General features: G+C 43.1%; 1 protein-coding gene across 2 annotated transcripts in view; it reads left to right on the top strand.

Annotated features, from left to right (window-relative positions):
• Positions 1-330: 330 nt before the first annotated feature.
• Positions 331-20,299, top strand: part of FHL1 (four and a half LIM domains 1) — a 292,568-nt gene continuing 272,599 nt past the window's right edge. The window contains exon 1 of one of the 2 annotated variants that reach the window (XM_069212481.1): positions 331-652. The gene's annotated coding sequence lies outside the window, so the exon portion shown is untranslated. The remainder of the gene's footprint in view (positions 653-20,299) is intronic. The other variant, XM_069212483.1, reaches the window with a different exon arrangement.

Genomic DNA, 20,299 nt, shown 5'->3' with positions numbered 1-20,299 from the left:
CCATTTTATACCTAACAGCCACTACATTATTTATCCTCTGAAGTACTAGAAGGAAATGAGTATGTTGAAAAATATAATGATGAGAAATGCAGGCTTGCTCTCTTGCAATTAAATGATAGATGCCAGATTGAGACATAGATGCCAACACACCTGGTTCAGACGGTAGACTCCCGATTTATTAAAGCAAAATAATGTTTTAATTGTACATTTCTCCCACCTGAAATTACCCCCTTCTTTCAATGCAAGTCAATGAGGAAAATACATTTTTCGACATGCCCATCTTTTCTGCTTCCAGATGTTGCCATGTCAAAACCATTCGTCTTGCCCACTGCACTGTAAAGGAGAGCTGAGCCTGGACCAGCAAGATGCCTTCATTGGGCCACTTCTGAAGAGAGGCAGAGGGTGGGAGGTTAGCGCGCGCTCCTCTCTGCGCAGGTGTGGGGAAGCGCGCGCCCAGCACGCAGTGGAACGTTTTCTTTCTACAGCCTCAGACCAGCCTCGGCGTCCGCGGGCACCCGCAGTGTATCCGGGTGCGCGCACGCGGTCCACCTAGTCTTCCCTGCAGTTCAGGGTCGCGCACAGTGCATCTCCCTCCTGGGCAGCGGCAGCCGAACTCCAGCGCCAGAGCCCGCTCCTCGGGCTGCAGCCTCAGGTAAGATGCTTCTCCTTCCCCTGCCGGCGAGAGGTAGCGGCAGACCTCCTCCGCCATCCCCGGGGGCTCCGCTGACCCTCTGGAAACTTTGAAGAAGATAATGAAACTTAGGGCTCCTGGTTTCTGCAGCGAGATGTTGCTTGTTTTCGGTATGTGGGCACACCACACGCCCCTTCTCTGGTGCGCGCTGCATTTTTAGCGGCATTTTTTGTTTTTGGCGAGAGTGACAGGTATCAGAGGTGACAGACTCATCTACTGGTCTATCCCTCAGCTGTAAAGTGAAAGGCTCGTTGTGGTTAGGTAAAGTATGTGCCGAGTCCGAGGTTCATTCCATAATTTAATAATAATACCAATAATAAACAGGCGTTTTCTGCAGCGCGTCAATCCGCACGTTGGTCTTTCTAGGAGCTGTAAATAACTTGTTACTACTATTTTCAGTTGAAAATAGTGCGTTTCAAACTGTGTCCTTTCAATGTGTTCCTTCTGCCAATGCCGGCCAATGTCAGGAGACTGTTCTGTGTGTGTGCATTTTTTTAAGTTGAGGGTTTTTAGCACTAGTGCATGTTTTTTTGTTTGGTAGAAGAGGACAGAACCTGTCTGTGCTAGGGGCTGGGCGCAGAGACACTCCTTCGCAGTCGGAGATGTACATTACAGCACTTGTCGCCAAACGTCGAAGGCTGTTTTCTTCTCTGACTAGAGCAGATCACTCCCCACACCTCTCCAGCGCACAAAAGTAACCGTAGCAATGGCACACCTTTGTCATATGATTCTAACTTTTTTTTCCAGAGCTGCTGCCTTATTTTCAAGCATGATGAAGTTTATCGTGTTAAATATTAACCCGAATTTTCTTCCGGTATACTGTGGCTGACAAACACAACAAACTTTTCATGACACTGGTGCTTTGGATAAAATGAAAGGAGTGTTGTTGGGAGTTCCCTAAGAGACGGCTGCACGCTAACAGGTCTTGTGTGAGTAGCTAAGGAACACTTACAAATATTACTGTGCCCAAGTGAGGTATTTCAACATCTGGACCACAGGAGGAAGGAGGAAGACAAAACTGTGCAAGACCTGGTATTTTTTTTAGCTGATGTTAGGTTTCGCGTTGTTGATCACAGATGCCCTGATTTACTAAGAAATCCAACAACACAGTTAGCAAGTAAAGTTGCTTTGCTGCATTGTGTGAACAGGTGAGAGCAAAGCAGTGCCCTACAGTGACTGCTTAAGGATGTTTGGGGCCCTGGTCCAAATGTATTTTGCGGGCCTGTGTTCAAAACAGTTTTGAATTTATAATCTAGTTTCAGCTCTTTCATGCTCTCAACGGCCAGGTCACTGACAGGGCGCAGATGCAGTCTTCCAAATTTTAAATGTGTTTACGTCTACTATTCAGGGATAGTGACGTGTATTTTCAATATTTTAACACAGCAGCAGCTCGCTAATATTACGACAAATAATCTATGTGACACCCTCCCATTTTTCATATATGAGGTACTGTTTTGATCTGAAAGAAACTTTTTTTAATGGATGTTGCATGAAACATAACATTTCTTGGCAAAATATCTGTAGTAGACTCACACATCACCCACGTTTAAAATAAATTAAAGCAAAGCAGTATTTAAAGCAATGTGTTTAAGAATTTTTCAAGGTCATCAGGACAAAACTCTGCACAAGGGAACTGACTCTCCCAGGGGCCCCAGGAAAGGCTGGGTCCCTTGGCCAGAGCCACTTTGCCCATGCCTTAAAACAAGTCTGACACCATATCTACTAAGATGTGGCGCTGTTCTGCTCTCTCCGTCCGTGATGCATTATATGCTCGCATGCGTCAGTGCAGACACCCTTGCAGCATAGTGCACAAAAGTCGATGTTCGCTGCTGGTGATCTGCACAAGAACAAACAAATTTCACACATTTTTGTTGTATTTTCACAACAGGAAAGACTGCACAAATACTTGCTACTCGAGTTTTCAAATGTGAAAGATGGAACTTGGGTTAGGGGAAAATTGGTTTGTACTACGTATGCAAAATTGGTTTGTACTACGTATGCAATATCGGTTTGCTATTTATTTCAATGAAGGTTATTTCAAGTGTAAATTGACTACTTTTCACATTGTGGGATCATGCCACCCCATAATTTGCTGCCTGTAAATATATGCCTTGCCATGGAAAAGAAATGCCTGATATGGGTAACAGATTGTTTGGCCATTACATTTCAAAATGAAGGTGAGAATCATATTGTGGGTAGTATCACAAGTAACTTCATATAGCGCTTCATACCTCGTTTCTAAGTGTAGTAAATAATAGGCTTTACTGTTACTCAGTTAAATGGTACTCACTTTATTGACCTCGGCCGGCTGGAAGGCTGAGTCGACTTAGCTCAAGTTTGAATTCACAACCTGCAAATTACTAGATTTGTCAGTGGCGAGTGTTTAACTCACTGTGGCCTCCTGACTGAGTCTTTGATCCTTATTAGCCACAAGTATCACATTTAAACCACGTGACAGCACAGTTAGTTTTATTAAATGATGGAGATAATAACACAAAGCTGTGGATGTTATTCCTTTGAATTAGAATAGCGTGTCCTAAGGGCCAGAGCATTATTTCCTCATTGAGGATGCCGCAGCAGGTGTGCCACATTTATTTTAACATCTTCATATTTGAATGTTTCTTAAGGCATATTTATGGTTTATTTCATATCCGGAAATGGCAAAATGTATTTTTTTTTACATTTCGCCATCTAACGCTGTGGTGACTGGACAGTCAAAGAGAGCAGCGTTGTTCCCATGGCCATGCACGCAGACATATTTCATGAGTGTCAGTAGTGCAATATGTAATATTGTTTGGCAGTCTTGAATGAGACTTGCAAAACTTGTGCCGTGCAAAACTGCAGTGTAGTATGGTGAGTGACATTGCAAGATGTATCTGTCTTTGCGATGTCAGCCTTGTGATTACTTAGGAATTACAAGGAAATAGGGGTGGCAAGGACGCTTTACATCATCCTTGAAATCTGAAAGAAATGTATCTGAAAGAAATGTGCCGACTAATCCAGTGGGCACCTGGCTGCCTTGTAAGTCGGTAACCGTCCTCACAGGGGAGGCTGTCTGTAAGGGGCACCTTTTACTGTATGACGTATAGTTGTGGGCAGTGGGGAAGCAGACACCGGTGAAGCAGGCAATGCCCACTTGGGATGCTGTATGCTCCCCCTGACGCCCATTTCACCACGTAGAGCCTTTTTTTTCTACAATTGCCATCTCCGTCCTTGCCAATATAGAGATGGAAGTTTGCTCCCAGCAAGCATTTGGGCACTTGCAAACACCAGCTGAAATTAAGCAGTGCTTGCAAACATACTCTGTGCCGGATTGGTACAACCTGTAAAACCAAATAATTGGCTGCTCACATCAGGAATGGTGTCCAATCGCGCAACGCCGTGATACCAACCAGCCCAAGGGTGTAGCTGTTATTGGTGCAGAAGGGGCAGTGGCACCGAGGCCCAAATTCCTGAGGGGCCCAATGAACCCTGATAATTGCTGTATTTTACTATCCAACAGGAGTCAAAGTGACTATTTTCCTTGCCTGCACCAGGGTCCGTGGCATCCTTGCTACGCTACTGACCCAGTCAATAATACATCTGTCTCAACATGTTTCTAAGAAGTGTTCCATGCTCAGGAGCTTCTGCCTCGGGCAAATAAACAAGCGGGCATCAAACCATTCTGTGCCAGGTGGTCCGCACTCAAGAAAATTGTTTACCCTTGTCTGAGAATGTGGGCTTCAGGAATGTGCTTTGTGGTGCACCACAATATTTACTAACACAACACAAATTCCATGCCTCACCAGATAGCTTCACATATTTTGTTTTAATTTCACTGATAAAAATTCCCTTCAGTCATCTGTGAATAGAAGTTTTGCTAGTTTCATTTGCAGCAATGGGTTTTTAAACATGACGTACTGTATGCCCAATAAAAAAAAAACAAATAAATAAAAAGGTACAGGCACAGAAAAACAGATTCAAATGCAAGCAAATACATTTAGATGAAAATTTCTTCATAGCAGATCTTTAGATATCCAAAAAATCACATCCATGAAAACGATCCACTGTGTTTTCGGACCCCTCCACGAAATCAGGAGGAAAATAGAAGGCAATGACTGTCACAAATAACATGTAAACGCATCAAACAAATCACGCAAAACTGCAAAGAGCCTGTTTTTGGGAAAAAGTAGAAAAGTAGGCTGGAACTTTAATAAGATTGCATATATCATGTGACTAGGCCCGTCAGAAGGATGGGAGGGGCAGGGTTAGTCATTATACCACAGGGCATTTGCATTTTCAACACTTCACCTTTCATTTATGTGCTTTTATCAACAAACTGCCATTGGTTATAATATTAGATAGTAGCAGGTACTGGATCTGCAGTGTTGTCTCTTACAAGACATTCTTAAGCTTGAAAGCTTGAAAACAGGTCCTTTGTTAAGCGCCGAGTCTGATGACCTGGACCTGCTACAACTTGACTTACCTGGTTGGGACCTACGAAAATCGTTATTTGCAGCTTTGGTTTATAGGTCAACTTGTTTGAAGACCCCAGCAGTACAGCGTCTTGTCAGGCACACCTAGATAACAAGAACATTTAATATATATATATATATATATATATATATACATATATATATTTCCTACTGGTGGGTGCCAGTAGGTAATTATAGTTAGGACCATGTTTCCATTGAAAAATAGTTTTTTGATTTGCCTACATCTTTGGTGCAGTTTGTCGAATCTTCATTACATTTTTCCGAAAAGGTGTTCCTGTGATTCTTGTTGTACATGGCAAGTTTGAGGGTGATCCATCAAGCGGGGGCTGAGAAAAAGGTGGGGTGAAAAAAAAAGTTTCCCATTATAATTACCATAGGGATTTTAGATACGACTACAGCCCGAACCGCTGGAAGGAGTTACACCAAATTAGGCAGAAAGGTAGCTCTTGGTCCAGAAAGAGTGTTATTTGGTGTATATCCATTCAGTACTTTGGAAATATTAAAAGAAAACAAAATAAAGATATCTAGAAGCGTGAAGGGCTGAGGAATAATAACAAGCTCGTGCAGGGAAATGCAGAGCTCTGATTGGCTGCCAAGACTTCAACCAGGAGGTGTTTGCAGCCATCTTGGGTTTTGATTTCAGCCAAGTCCCACAAAGAGAATTAAAAAAAAAAAAAAAAAAAGGGGCCAGGGTAGGGACACCCTGACCCCTTAGCTCTGGTGCTGGGGTCCCAGAGGTAACCAACCCAGGGCAAAAAAGCATTTTTTAAATCATTTTTGCCACAAATCCATGGTGGATCTGCAAATTTTTAGCAATTCAAAAAAAAAAAAAAAGAAAAAACAGTGCAGGCTCCAGCACTTGTTTTAAGAAGCGCCCTGGTGGGCCAGGTCCCAGGAGCACATGAACATGAAGGAGGCAGGTGCACGGGGCCCTTCTCCTGGGCAGTTTGATGCCCTAGGGACTGCCACCTCCCGGGGTCTATTTAAAATGGATGTGGGGGGGTGGGTGGCCCAACTGCAGCCGCGGGGACTGCCACCTCCACAGGACTAATAAATTAAATGCAGAGGGCCTCCTGGCCCTCCCTGAAGTCCTGGGATTGCCACCTCACTGGGGCTAATAACAAATACAATGGGGGGGGCGGTTTCCCAGCCTCCCAGCAGTCCAGGGGACCGCCACCTCCGCAAGGCTAATAACAAATTAAATGGGGTGGCGCACCCCCCCTCCCTGCAGCCCCAGGGACTGCCACCTCCTGAGGGCTAATAACAAATACAATGCGGGTGGCCTCCCTACCTTCCTGTAGCAACAGAGACCCCCACCTCCCTGAGGTTTTAAAGAATTCAATGCGGGGGGACCACCACACCCCACACACACACACACACACACACAGCTCCGGGGACCTCAACCTCCCCAGGGTAGTGAAATTATGAGTGGAGGATGCATGGCCCCCGTGCAGCCTCAGGCAGCCTCGGGGATCGCCACGTCCCTGGGGCTTCAATGAATCCCCGAGACGTAGCTATTTGCTCTCACTTGGTAGAAGCTTTGACAGTTCCTGCCAAGTCAGAACAAACACTTCACTTTCTACAAGTGAAAGCTGTCAAACAGCTCTCACTCGCAGAAAGTGAAGTTTTCATCTGTCTCCCTGCACATAAATATGTGTGCAGGGAACAGATGAAAACATTGCTCCATTAAGCAGAGAGCTGCTTTTGAAAGTACTTCCCTGCCTATGGGAGCAATGCCAGCTTCCTGAGGATGTGGGGATCATGCTAGGGCTGTGGGGGCCTTCAGGTTCCCCACACGGTCCTGTCTCTCTCCTGCTTCCATCCCATAAATGGATGGAAGAGAGAGAAAAGTTATGACAATGGCCTTGCCGTACAGTGACTTCAAAGAGTCAGGCTAGCAAGATGTTTGGTTAGAATGTTATAGTTATGTTTGGATGCATAGCAGAACAGAGTCATTTCTATGCTAATAGTCAAGGTCTTATGCTGTCACTCAGCAGACTGAAGGTTCAAATCCTAGTATCGCTTCGCAGCATGTGTATTTTCTAGTGTTTTCACTGTTAAACATTCCTAGTGATGGTACATTGAGGTATTTTTCCCCTCAAAATCTGTGGGTTGAATGGTATAACTAAGTCTGGACACTGCGCAGCAAGGAGTCATCTCTGGCCTAGTGGTTAAGGTCTCAGACATGCACACTAACAGTGAAGGGTTCTGATCCAGGCGCGTCTGTGGTCATTGCCTGCTTTAGTTTCTTTTCAGCTATAAATTTTAATTGACAAAAACATTTTTCTTTTCAATTTGTCCTGAAATATCTCATTCGAAGTATATCATTAATCAAAGCCTAATTCTATCTCTAAAGTTAGATTCTGAATGTACTCATACAAAACCTTAGAAATTCACCAGTTATATCTATAGTTATTTCAAGTTTTTATGACTTGTGCCCTAAGGTAACTATAACTTGTGCCCTCGCCATGCACTGCCAATTACCCCAGATATTACAGCACATATGACTTCTTTGATAATATCACTGTAACATTTGTTGTAAAATTCTTCATACAAAAACTGTGCATGGCGGGGGTTCAAGTTCTAGTATTCTTAGGTCATTGAATTTCTAAGGTTTTGTACAAGTAAATTCTAAACCTATAATGTCCCTGTAACTGTTGTTTTTTTAAGTGAATATATATGTATATATATATATATATATATATATATATATATATATATATATATATATACATTTCCAGCTTTAGTATCTTTAGTATTAAAACATCCATTCTAAGCAGTCCTCACTGAATGCATGTTCAAGAAATTTAAGATGGCATAGAATGGTTTTATGTTTTAATAGTTTTCACAACAAGGAACTTGTTCGACAAACTATTATGATGTTTTGTAATAATCAGAATAATTCGGAGATGGGACTGAAGGAATTCTCAAGACTGACCTTTTCAAGTTGTCTTTTGGGGAAAAACTCCTTTCTGGGTTCTGTCTTCTTATTTCCGGATTCTGAGTTTCTAAGTACCTCTTGTTGCTTCTGAAACTTGTCATATTAATTATGAAACACTGCTTTGCTCTTAGGACACTGTATCTGCAGTGGTACTGGAACAACGTTCATTCCGTCATTGTGATGCAGTGAGGCCATAGCAATTGTGGAAAATCCAGGTGTCACACACAGTGTTGCAAATGAGATACGCCCGTTCATCCAAATAAATGGGGAACAAATTCTGCATCCGCAGTGGTGCGTTTTAGAGCACATTGCCCTAAATAATAGAATAAAGCATGGCGTGCTGTGGTTCTGCCTCTTACAAAGAGCACATTTTTGTTTAAAATAAACGCCCTCTTGAAATGGCCACTAAATTTACATTAGTAGTGCTGAAGTCGAGTCAGTGCATATTTATCATTTGTTATTACACAACTAAAGTGTCTTGACTTGCTTTGATCTGATTAAAATATTGATTTCCTTCTCCTGAGAATTACAAAAAACTGTGTGTTTCCTTTAAAGATTTTTTTTGACTTCTAATACAGTTTGAAAAATTTGTAAAGCTATTTTTCCAGTATTCATCTGTTGCTGTGTGTTACAAAACATTTGATATACTCCAACTTGTCCCTTCATATTTCTGTAATCCAGCAAGATTCCGCACTAAGGCCCTCATAACTTTTTGTCCACATAAGTTACCCACACCAAATTTGAGTCCTTTTTTCCAACATCCTAGGGATTCTAGAGGGACCCAGAGTTTGTGGGTTCACCTGAAGGAGACCAAGAAATGAGCCAAAATACAGCAAAAAGTTCATTAAAAAAATTACATGGGGGAAAAAAGGGCTTCAGAAGACGTCCTGTGTTTTTTTTTCCTGAAAATGGTATCAACAACGGGTTTGTGGTTCTAAAATCTCCATCTTCCCAGCTTACAGGAACAGGCAGAAAACAACATTTTTTAACACAGTTTTGGCATTTTACTGGGACATACCCCTTTTTAAACTATTTTTTTGTGCTTTTAGCCTCCTTCCAGTTAGTTAGTGACAGACAGAAATGGGTGTGAAACCAATGCTGGATCCCAGACAGCTAAACATTTCTGAAAATTAGACAAAAGTCTGAATTCAGAAAGGGGTCATTTGTGTAGATTCTATAAGGTGTTCCTATAGAAAATAACAGTTGAAATAAAAATAATTTGAATTTAGGTGAATAAAACAGCTTTTTTCTCAACGTTTTACTCTGTAACTTTTTCCTGTGATGTCAGATTTTCAAAAGCAATATACAGTTACGTCTGCTGGACTCTTCTGGTTGTGGCCTGTAGGTTCATCAAGAACCCTTGGTACCCAGAGCCAATAAATGAGCTGCACCTTGCAATGGGTTTTCATTGTATACCGGGTATACATCAATTCATTTGGTGAAATATAAAGATTGAAAAATAGGGATCAAGGAAACCTTTGTATTTCCAAGATGGGCACAAGATAAAGTGTTGAGAAGTAGTCGTTATTTGTACATCTCTGAATTCCAGGGTCCCAATCCTAGCATGTGAATTACAGGGCATTTCTCAAATAGATGTCTTTTTTACACACTGTCTTACATGTGGAAGGAAAAAATGTAGGGAAAGACAAGAGGCAATAACACTTGTTCCTCTATTCTGTGTTCCCCCAAGTCTCCAGATAAAAATGGTACATCACTTGCGTGGGTAGGCCTAACGCCCGCGACAGGAAACGCAATATGGACACTTCACATTTTTACAAGTGCCTAGTTGTGGATTTTGGTTTCTAACTTAGCCGGCACCAAGTGAAACGTAACAAACCTGTGCATTTTTCAATACTAGACACATAGGGGAATCCTTGATGGAGTGACTTGGGAGGCTCTCACCAGGTTCTGTTACCAAGAATCCTTTGCAACCTCAAAATTTGGCAAAAAACATGTTTTCCTCACATTTTGGTGATAAAAACTTCTGGAATCTGAGAGGAGCCACAGATTTCCTTCCACCTAGCGTCCCCCTAAGTCTCCTGATAATAATGGTACATTTATTGTGTGGGTAGGCCTAGTGCCCGTGACAAGAAATGCCCCAAAACACAATGTGGACACATTACATTTTCCCAAAGAAAATTGACCTGTTTTTTGCAAAGTGCCTAGTTGTGGATTTTGGTCTCTAACTCAGCCGGCACCAAGTGAAACGTAACAAACCTGTGCATTTTTCAATACTAGACACCTAGGGGAATCCTTGATGGGGTGACTTGTGGGGCTCTCGCCAGGGTCTGTGACCCAGAATCCTTTGCACACCTCAACATTTGGCAAACAAAAACACCTTTTTCCTCACATTTCGGCAATAGAAAGTTCTGGAATCTAAAAAGAGCCACAAATTTCCTTCCATCTAGCATCTCTCCAAGTCTCCCGATAAAAATGGTACCTCACTTGTTTGGGTAGGCCTGGTGCACGCGACAAGAAATGCCCCAAAACACAACGTGGACACATTACATTTTCCCAAAGAAAATTGACCTGTTTTTTGCAAAGTGCCTAGCTGGGATTTGGGCCTCTAGCTCAGCTGGCACCGAGGGAAACCTAGCAAACCTATTTGTTTTTGAAAAGTAGACACCCAGGTGAATTCAGAATGGGGTGACTTGTAGGGCTCTCGCCAGGTTCTGTTACCGAGAATCCTTTGCAAACCTCAAAATTTGGCAAACAAAACACCTTTTCCTCACATTTCGGCGATAGAAAGTTTTGGAATTTGAGAGGAGCCACAAAGTTCCTTCCAGCCAGCGTTCTCCCAAGTCTACCGATAAAAATGGTACCTCACTTGTGTGGGTGGCCCCGGTGCCTGCAACAGGAAAAGGCCAAAAACATGTAGAGATTGAGGGGATAGCACAGCGAGTTGATTAGACAATTTTTTATTTTATACAGGCTGACTCTGCTTTGGGGACCCACACAAGTGAAGAATAATTTTACTTGGGAGACTGAGGGGAATGCTGGGTGGTAGGAAATTTGTGCTGGCGCGGTGATCCTACAAAGAAAAGTGAGGGAAATATGCTTTTTTGAGCAAATTTTGAGGTTTGCGTACGAGTCTGGGTAAGAAAATGTTGAGGGATCCACACAAGCCACCCCTCCCTGGACTCCTCTGGGTGTCTAGTTTTAAAAAATGTCTGGGCTTGGTCCGTTTCCTTAGATGAAGGCTACACCCAGGACCAAAAACGTGGGTGTCCCCCTCCCCCGGAAAAAGAGGTAGTTTTGTAATAGATCGTTTTGATGTATCCACATCCTTCTGTGATGTTCCAAACTCTAAAATTGTGAAAAGAAATGCACTTAGGTTATGTTAAAAAGACCCCTCACCCACCAAACAAGTTGGTGCTTCATCATCGGGGTCCCACCCGAGACACCTAGCAAGTCACGAGTGTGCTGCGACCCCTGATTACAGCAGAGCAGATTTTTTAATTTTTACCACACATACTGGTTGGATTTGGCACGAGTGGTGGTTCAGTAGATCAAATTTTATTAAAAAGAGATTTCACAAAAATGAAATGCACTGTTTATAACTGAAAGGCCAAAAAACTGAACCAATGACTCACAGCTCATGAGCTGTAAAGCCGCAGCAAGGCACCAACCGCTTTATAGTCCATTCATACATGACATGCACAAGACTATTCACGCTGCCAGCCGCGGGCCCAGCACATTACAGCACTCGCATCAACAGACAGCGCCATTCAAGGGCCCATCATTTTTATGCTACCACATGCCTGACACAGCAATCACACCAGCTGTTGGGAGTGTGTGGACTGGCGTTTGGTTAGCAGTGTGTTGCACTGGCCAACAGCAAGTCACTATTTACACCATCAGCCAAGCGCCACTCCACGCACACTGCCAGCCAAGCGCTACTCCACGCACACCGCCAACCAAGTGCCACTCAATGCACACCTTCATCACTTTTTTTTTAAACACCAAAGAAACCACTAACTAATTAGAAATAAGTACAAAACTACAAACATAAAAGCTCTAACTAAATACATGACAGTAATGCCAACCGTGAAACTGAACATATGAAAATATAAAACAGGCAGTTTATGCTCACTGTAGTTCCCAATAATCCTTTTGAGTGTGGTAACTCCTGAAACACCCCAGGCTTTGAAGGAGAATCAGGGCAGTATGTCCTAGTCTCCTTCCGGATACCTCTTCGACCACAGACTCTACATCTCTTAGCAGGAAAGTCTTTTTTGGTCGTGGGCGGAATGTGCTCAGCAAAGTGACGATCTTTCAATCTAGCCACATCCTCCACCACTGCTTCTCTAGGAACTCTTTCATGTTTCAGCACAACAAGGCTCGCTATGATAGACTCCTGAAATTTCACAAATGTCATCCTTGACTCTAGAGAACTATTCTTGAACACAATAAAAGCATTAAAAGTTGCCAAGTGGAACAGGTGAACCACTAATTTCTTATACCAAACATAAGCCTTACGAGCAGCACTGTAAGGTTCCAACCTCTGATCTACTCTATCAACACCACCCATGTGCTTATTGTAGTCTAAAATGCACACAGGTATGCACATTTCAGCAACTTGACCCCAAACAGCCACAGGTGAAGTACTCTCATCATGGATGGTAGTTAGCATGTAGACATCCCTCCTGTCTGCAAATTTCAGAGCTAGCAGCTCATCATTCCCTGAGGCACTGCACTGCCCCTTCTCAAGTTTTTTACAAACAAGCTCTCTTGGATAGCCTTTCCAGTTAGAGCGGATTGTGCCACAAGCAACAGTGTCCACTCTGAATAATTCCTTGAACAACTGCACGCCAGTGAAGAAATTATCTACGTACAAATGGTGACCTTTGTTAAACAGTCATCTACCAAGTTCCAACACAATTTTCTCGCTAACCCCAAAAGTGTGCGGACAAGCAGGTGGGGTCAATACTGGAATCCCTACCAATGTGGACCTGGAAATTATAAACATATCCTGTACTACTTTCAACAGCATACCGTGCCCTCTTCCTAGGAATGTACTGCCTAAAAACCAAATGACCCTTGAACAGGACCAAAGACTCATCTACAGATATTTATTTGCCTGGAACATAGACCTCTGAAAACGGATCTACAAAATGATCAAGAACAGGTCTAATCTTAAAAAGACAGTCAGAATCAGGGTGATATCGTGGCAAGGCTAAAGCATTATCAACAAAATGCAGCATCCAAAGAAGAAGCTAATACCGGTTATGACTCATGGTTGCAGGCAATATAGCAGTTGCCATCAAGGGACTAGTAGACCAATATGCAACAGTGATGGCTTCCTTATCAGCCCCATCAAAAAAGTTAAACCCAATAACTTTTTCAACTCTTCCAGATTTGTGAGAATCAACTGGCTAGCTTTAGACTGTGGCCTAAGTCTGACAGCGTTGTCCCTCAAATACTGCTCTGCCAACAAATTAGCCTACTCAGCAATCTCTCCCAAAAATACATCCTCCATAAACAACTGAAAGAAATCGACAGGCAAAAAGTTTTTCGTATTCACTCTACACCCTGGGAGACCAGTAAAGGCAGGCAACTGTGGCTGTTCCATGTTTGGGGCAACCCAGGTGTCAGGTCTTCCAATGGGAAGCCTTTCAGCCGCTGGCTGCTGCATCATTGGCACATCAGTGTCCTTCTCTAAAACAGGCACTTCATTAGCACTGAGAGTGGCTTCATCATCAGACGATTCCACTCTGACAGAAAATTCACTTCCAGAATGTTGCACTTCCTCCTCTGCCTCAGATGCAGAGTCAGTCTCATAATCATGGTGAGAAGACAACTCAAAAAGCACACTAACAACCTGCTGAGCGGTCATCCTACGGCTAGCCATGATCCTTCCTACGAAAAGTACCTGGACAAAGGCACCACCAACAACCAGCACTGTGTAAGATAAGTAATTAACAAAGTGTGGCTTTATCACTAAGAGTTACAAACTCAAAGACAATACCACTCACTTGCCTGAAAAAACTAGAATCACCAGCAACTACTCTGCAAAGCCACAGCAATCACCAATGATATCCAGCTAAAAAGAAAAAAAAAGAACATTTCACATAAGACAACACAAATATCATTGTGCACTAATCTAAAGACAATTTCACATACAATCCTGCATTTAGTACACCACTTACAAAATGTCATTCATGCATGGCAAAAATAGTAATTTGGAGTAAATTGTTTTTACTTACCTAAAACATGCAACCATGCAAACCGCAAGTCAACCACTGCCAAAACCGCAACGAGCCACAGCAAAGGAACCAAAAGCTTTGAACAAGAAGAAAAGGAGAAATAAACTGTTATAATCACAAATGCAAATACTTCCCCAGTTGACAAACACCCCGCCTCCAAACATTTTGAACTTTTCCCTGGTGTCTAGAGATCTCTGTCCCCCTTGAGGGCAGATGGGCCTAAACAACTAGGCTGATCTGCCCCCAGGGGGTGCAGAAATGGCCACCAGTACTATGCTGAATGCTTTGCCCAAGGGACTGCCCCCCCACAAAAAAATAAAATCCCTGGTGCCTTAGTGGCTTCTGCTCTTGGGGGCAGATGGGCTGAAAAATAATAGGCCAGTCTGCCCCCAAGGTGGGCAGAAATGGTGTAAATAAAATATTGCCTCCCCTTGGGGAGAAACCCTTGCCCAAGGGGCCACCCCCCAACACAAAGCACACACACACACACACAATGCCTGGTGCTAAGTGGATTCTGCCCCCCTTGGGGGCAGATGGGCCTAAAACAAATAGGCTGATCTGCCCCCAAGGGGGGCTGAACTGCTCAGCAGTGCTTTTCCCCCTTTGGGGGGGGTGACCCTTGCCAAAGGGGTGCCCCCCACAACACAGAAAAAAACAAAGGAGAAAAGAATCCGTGGCGTCTCGGTGGCTTCATCCTAAAAATAAGAGGCCAATCTGCCCCCAACACGGCCAGAAATGGTGCAAAACATTATGCCCCTTAGGGGAGCGACCCTTGCCTAAAGTGCCACTCCCCGCAACAATAATCCCTGGTGTCTAATGGGCATTCTTGCTTTCCCGATCAATGCTGAAAGAGAGATTGAGGGAAAGGAAAACCCTTTCCTTTCCCCCGATGCCTTTTTTTAACAACCCCCCGCTGGAGAAGAAACTCACCTTCTCTTCCCTCAGCGTGCTGGAAGCAAATAGCTTCCAGCGCGTCTGGCACCCTCTGATGATGTCAGCGTGCGATTGCGAGCTAATGTCATTGGGTGGGGGTGGGGTGGAAGGGGAAGCGAGCACTAGCGCTTCCCCGGAGGGTCGATCCCAGGACATAATGGTTACATCCGTGGCACCTCAACACCGCGCCTCTGGATATAAACATTGCATCCTTGGCGGCCAAGGGGTTAAATAAGCAGTAGTCTGCCAGAAGACATTGTTCCTAGCAAATGTAAAAAGATTATTTAAAAAACCCTAAACGCAAAGGCCTCCTAATTGCCCTTTCCTCTACTGGACTTCTTGTGAGGTCATCTTGGGAGTGCTGCAGCACCTCCTGCATCTCTATTTCCATTGCTTCTGTATATCTACAGTATATACATTACAGTACTATTTGTCTGATCATTCCTGACAATCTGAAACTGTAGGTGTATTAAAAGTCCCCACCGTTGGGTACTGCAGCATCTGACCGCTGCTATTCCATGGTCGTTTCTAGAGGCCTCTACGCTAGGGATCCCATGTTGCATTTTCCATGTTGCAGAGGTGCAAAGAGACCTAATGCAAAGAGGGAACAATGGCCTCTCTTTTCCCAAAAATTATTATAAGAAAGCCGTAATTGCGATACAGTGTTCTACTCACAGCTCTCTGCCCCAGTGCCACTGTGCTTGCTGCACTACTGACAGCTACAGCTGTGTTAAGCAATATGCACCAGCATTTGACATCATTATCCAAAAGACTGAGGGAGACACTGGCATACACCTTGCTTTTCTGGACTCAAGTGACCTTTGGAGATAAATTAGGGATAAAAAATTCAGCTCTTTGACGTGTACTTTATCCAATATAAAACATAAAATATTAATGCAAAGCAGTCAGTTATACAGAACATAGACACAATTTAGCTATTCCATCTTAGGTGTTCAGAAATGTAGGCCATAAAACACACTGCAATTCTGCTAAGATGGCCCTCTGTTCTTCCACTAAAAAGAAAGCAGTGTTGGTATACCGAATTCACAGGTCTTCCATCGCCCGTTCACGGTATGCATTCCCACTACCGATTGCATTTGGACTGCTTGGGCCTACAGTGAGGAACAGACCATGCATCTGAAAATGTGCAACCCTACTCACTGTTATATCATCTCTGCTGGGAGATGAGAATGACACCATTATGAAGAACTGTGCTGGTCGTCTACGGAATTAACCAGTCTGGGAGGCACTAAAATAACTAAATACAATAATATTCGTAATATTGATTAAGGTATTAAGTTTGCATGCAGGTATCGGGTTCAGGTACTCAATAGGGACAACCTAAAATAGGCCACTCTTTCTGAACTGTAGATATTAATGTACATTTTTTTCGACAACATTTATAGCCAGAGTTATGGAAATCAGTGCCACTGTGAACCCTATTTTTGCTCTGCACAATAGTTGATATAGGCCAATTAATTTATTGAAAGTCTTTCTAGAAATTTGCTCTTTCTCGGAAATGTTTTATTATATTGACCCAAAAGAGGGAGTTGCATGAAAAGTAAAACGGAGAGAACAGAAGAGAACAATGAAGTGGTAGCTAATCTTGCATTAATGACCAAATCTTATTTTACTCCTATTTGTTATGAGTCATTTACAAAGGAACATATTTGCTACATACACACACCCTGTTGGATGTGACAGCTGCCTTGCTTTGCAGAGAGTTGTCTACCAGTTGTCGAATTCTACATATTAAGTCCGTAGGGGGGTTGGAGCTTGCGATCTTCCCTAATTATTGTCTTTGACTGGTCAGTGGGTCATTTGTTAGCACACGTTTGTTTGCTAGTCGCCTGTGTCATGTGGTTATTGCCCTGTAGCTGATTAGGTCTTGCGATGTTCACCAACATCAGTGTGTGGTTTGTCAGTGTGTTTAGTTTGAGGCTGAGAATGAAGACTGCTAGTTGTGGCTTTTCTTACGATGGAAATTCCATGAAGAGATTTATCTTCGTACCTTCCCAAACACTTGTGGTCAGTGGGCCATGTTCTCAGCTTTGTGTTTTCCCAAGTAGGAACCGTCAGAGACTGGAGTTTGAAATGTTCTCCATATTTTGGACCTGGGAGGCTGATGGTCGAGTGGTGGGGGTGCTAGGTGCATGAGGGTGGCTGAGGGCATGAATGACAGCCAAGTGGATGGTGTGACATTAATGTGATAAGTGTAGTCCGTGGGCTGCGGATATGAAGAGTGCTATGAAATGCCAAGGCTGGGGGTTAGTGATTGTAGATGTAGATATTTTGAGTTTTTTGGTTGGTTGGCTGAGGCTGTGTGAGCAGCTGTCCGGAATGGATGGGAGAGCTGAGGACAATGTGAATGGTTGCGAGGGGTTGCGTTTTTCATGTCATTTGTTTTACTTGGATATGTTAATAGCTTAATAGAGTACAAAATGCCTGTGATAGAAATAAACCCACATTTAAAACGGACCCATGTTAAGGTGAGGTTATGGGTTGCTAGATCAAAGAATGGTGCACTTTTTTCTTGATTATCCTAAATGGCATTATGAGAAGGACTGGTCTGGAAACCAAAATCACCCTTGGCAAAATGTTCAAACAACTTCCACAGTGCCACAACTCGAATGGCACCATAGCGCCTTGGATGGGTCATGGTATCCCATCCTACTCCGAAAACAGCCCCTTAACATGTAGCTCACTGGGAAAATACCATAGGGGCAGTATGGCCAGCACGGACCTGATGAGAAAGACGTATATAAGTGCATTCTCACACTTAGTGGCAAAGAGGCACATAAGGACATCAAATAATGTCCAACCATTTAATCACAGTACGCCACTTGCAGCGATCCAAGTTTCATAATCTCAAACTATTTACGGCTTATTCCAACAGCACATATTTCTTACTCGAACACTATTGTCAACATTTTCCAACTTTGACTCATGTACAACAATTGTGAAAGCTTAGTACTGCACATGTGGTTAGTATAAACTTTTACCAAATAAGGCTTTTAAAATACTTAGCTTTCCCAGCAGAAATTCCACATCGTTCACTTATGAGACAAAAAATAAAGAAACAAATAAATGTGACTGCTGCTTTCCAAACCCCACATTCCTAAATCTGATGTCATCTCAAGGCTCTCGGCTTCTGAAATGGCTTAAATCTTCTTTTCATGATAACCGAGAGCAGTAGCTCTAGTGGGTACGTGTTATCAGCAGCCACTAAGCAAGTGCATAATGAATAGAGGGGACGGAGCGAGAACTGACGTATAGGCTGCGGGGTCGAATGTGCCTCCAGCATGGACCCATTGCACTTTCCTTCCTCTGTTTTGTGTAGATTCGGAGTCAGCTGTAACTCTTTCATGCCCCGAGGTCACAACACTAATTCCCCTACGGGTGCTTCATATTTTTGTTGAGTATTCTTTCTCCAGGGTTAGACTTTTTAGTGTAGGTTCTTGCAAGATAGCCAAACAGCTGCAACAGCCCTTTTTGCCTCCCTCTCTGGCCAATGGCCTGGATGAAGGAAGATCGTTTCTATACAATAGCTTGTCAGTGAGTGAATGGATGTATAGGTTAAATACACATTTGATCGTTTGGGGCAGAAGCACTCCCCTCTCATTTTCCTTTGGGAAAAGACCAGAAAAAGATGCATTTCAATATGCCAGGAGGATCGCTCTAAATTTAAGGACTACAGCCTTTAGGATTGGACCGGAGACACTCCTTCAGCTGTGCCAAACTTTAGATCAACAATACTGCCTTGGCCATGGCACAATTTTACTCAAGAACATGTCCTAGCACTAACCAGTGCCCTGCCAAGAACACATTTGTGTGACCTTAAGTGGTGCATTGGTTTGATCCCAATTTCAACTAATATGGAGATCACCAGACCTAAATTGCCATAGGTTCACTGAGTACATATATAGGGTTGGCCAGTCTAAAATTGCCATGGGCTCGCTAAGCATATAGAGGCTTTATCATCAGCTCTGTAGAGTAAATTTGTTTCCCCCAATAAATTTTGCTCCTCAAGTAGGGATCCACACTTATTGTTAAAGAACTGTATTGGGCATTTGAAGGATATTCTTGATATAATTACTCCTCTACAACAGGCTTGATTAGGTGTGAAAAAAGAGGGATAATCTGTGACCTATTCAATAATGTAGCAAGATGAAGAAACTGCGGCATCCTTCAACGTCACTGGGACAATGATTACAGTTCATCTCTCAAAATACCATGGCAACAACAAAACTAGAACTACAAGTTTAAGATTAGATCCACCAAATCTTCGTAATACATTACATTAAAAAAATGTCACTGCCCTGAACAATTCAACTAGAATATTTTCACCATGAAAGGGGATTGGAGCGTCTAAGAAATCATTGACAATAAGGGGTTGGAGTGAAACACGTAATCCATTTGCTCACTGTTTTCAGGGAAAAAAGCCTTGTCTTCCGCCTGTCCTGTGGTGATGCATAAGACAATCAGCTATTCTGTGTCATATCGAGGACCACTCAATTCATATTCTCAAATAGGGATTAGCACAATTCCTTCCTTGGTTCACAATTAGGATGTGTTTGAGGTGCTGGAGTAAAATGGTTGCTTGTGCGCCTGATACACGTGGTGTCCACTTCAGTTCTCTACCACTCTAGCAAAGATTTGCATGAACGAGGATACTAGTTGGTGCAAATGTCATTTTTAATTGTTCCGTGGCGCAAATTCCACTGACAAATTTCCCACTACCGGGGAAAATTGCCAGGACCTAGGGTAAAATGACTGTGCTTCGATATGTATGTAGCCTAGCCCTGGCTCTTCTTTAGCTGGCTTCAGCCTGTGACAGCCTTCAACGACCTTGAGAATCCGTTCCACGCTTCACGGCGCTTTGCCCCAGTGACTCAGAATGTTAGGCAGAAACCTCTTTCAGAAACAGAAAACCAAGGCTGGCTCTAGAGTTTTTTTTGGAAGGACACTGAATCAGAGACGAGGATATATTGTGCCAATATTAAAGAACCCATGAAGTCTGATCACTCAAAGATTGCCGGTTTAATGAGTCACT

The sequence above is a fragment of the Pleurodeles waltl genome, chromosome 2_1 (assembly GCF_031143425.1).
Source record: "Pleurodeles waltl isolate 20211129_DDA chromosome 2_1, aPleWal1.hap1.20221129, whole genome shotgun sequence".
NCBI classification, from domain to species: domain Eukaryota; kingdom Metazoa; phylum Chordata; class Amphibia; order Caudata; family Salamandridae; genus Pleurodeles; species Pleurodeles waltl.
Note: the sequence above shows the minus strand (reverse complement) of the source record. Positions and strands in the feature narration are given on the sequence as shown.